Source organism: Helianthus annuus, chromosome 11, assembly GCF_002127325.2.
Source record: "Helianthus annuus cultivar XRQ/B chromosome 11, HanXRQr2.0-SUNRISE, whole genome shotgun sequence".
Lineage (NCBI taxonomy): Eukaryota > Viridiplantae > Streptophyta > Magnoliopsida > Asterales > Asteraceae > Helianthus > Helianthus annuus.
Window position 1 is genome coordinate 122,774,989 of NC_035443.2, and position 1,783 is coordinate 122,776,771.

Below are 1,783 nucleotides of genomic sequence, written 5' to 3' on the forward strand. Positions count from 1 at the left end.
TTCTACCCGACGTTAGGTTTCAGGGACGAAACCTTTCTTAAGGGGGGTGGACTTGTAACGCCCCAAAATTTAATTATATGTGTTTATATATATATATATACATTGCTATAGTATGTCATAAGATATAACTAGGAAATGAACCGAGTTAGAATGTGAGTTAGGATTTTAACTAAAAAGAATAAGTGCTGGCCATTTAAAATTAAGTGTGTATACTTGAGGGGTGGAATGGGTAAAAATGAAAGATAGGTTTTTTAAACACTGGAAAACACACAACACACCCACATATGCGTGTGTTGGGTCGCCAGGAACAAGAAGGAGAGAAGAACTCCCCTCATCTTCACAAAGTTAGCAAATTGAAGCCCTAATTATGGCCATAACCCTTGCATGTTAATGGATTCTTGATCATTTAGTCCTAACAAAGCTCAAGGTAACATGAATTTTATGTTTTGGTAATCTTGGATAATTGGGGTTTCAAGAAATCCTAGGGTCTAGATGAAATTAGTAGGATAATGAGTTAGAATCACCATTTGGAATATGATAAATCCTTGAAGAATGTTAAATTTGGTGTTTAAAGAGAAAACCCACTTAGATCAAGATGATGGTTCTATGTAATATGAAATCTTGTTGTAAAAATTGGTATAAAAATGTTGTATGATGATGTTCTTGCTTAATTTCGATATGGGGAATTGAATTAGGATGAAGGTTATATGAGATGTTGAGTGAAATTGATGTTATTAGAGTTATTAATATGAATGGGTCAATTGGGCATAAAATAGTTGTACATTATGCTTAATTATTAGTATGCACGCCAAGTGTTTGTCAAAATGCTCGAATGAATTAATCATAGGATTTACAATGTTGAATGGTTAGAATAGAGAATCGGTTGTTTGTTAATGAAAGTATGTTGATATTGGAATGAAAAGAATGACATGAACCTAAAGCATGTGATTTTTGGATATAGGGATTAAAGAAGAAAGCTCGAGTCACTCCGGATCACATACAAACAACGACAAAGGTAAGTTCTTCGCTTACAAAATATTATTAGCATGTAACAATGTGATGCGTCGTTCTTTTGTCAAAGTTGCATAATTGTAATGAGCTTAATGTAAGTCTATACATGATATGGATATGGGTCGAATAAGCAAGAAAGGATGTTGTGCTAAGTTGAGGAGTTCATGTTCGAATGACGGTTGAAAAAGAGTATATTGTAGTTCGACTAATAACTAGAGGTTGTATGAATTATCTAATTGAAATGTCTATTTGGTTGGTTGTATGTAGGTAAAGCTACTTGATGGATGGCATGGTTGGACCGAACACACTTGTGATGCACGCTTCCGCGAAGTCTCTAGTCATGGTCTAAACTTTTGTTAAATGTTTTCTTTCGTTAAAAACGGGTCTTTTGTATGTAAGTTAACCCGGAAGTAGTTAGATGTCGAACTTGTAGTCAAGAACTTGGTTATATTTTGTGAAACGTTTGGGGTTCAAAACTTGTTCATAACTATATAGTTGGTTAATGCAAAAATTTACTTATGAATTATTCGACCCGTTTACTATTTTGTCAAATGCAAGTTCGTTAGTGTCTTTTTAAGTTTTAGACCTTACAATCTTGGTGATAAAGATAAAGTCTACACAAAAATTATGGATTTCCACAGCATTATGCATTCTTGTGGGTAACACGTTGCGGCATATGGCTTAATGATCTTGAATCTTGCGTTAACAGATTGTCAAAGTCCGAGATTTCGGGTCTTTATATTGGTGTTTCATTCGGGGATATCATAGTCGT

The 1,783-nt window shown here is 34.2% G+C and overlaps 1 long non-coding RNA gene across 1 annotated transcript; it reads left to right on the plus strand.

The window, feature by feature from the left end:
- Positions 1-292: 292 nt before the first annotated feature.
- LOC110905367 lies at positions 293-1,563 on the plus strand. Its single transcript, XR_002573056.2, has 3 exons — positions 293-427; positions 962-1,015; positions 1,279-1,563. It is a non-coding gene; the product is annotated as an uncharacterized LOC110905367 (long non-coding RNA).
- Positions 1,564-1,783: the final 220 nt, after the last annotated feature.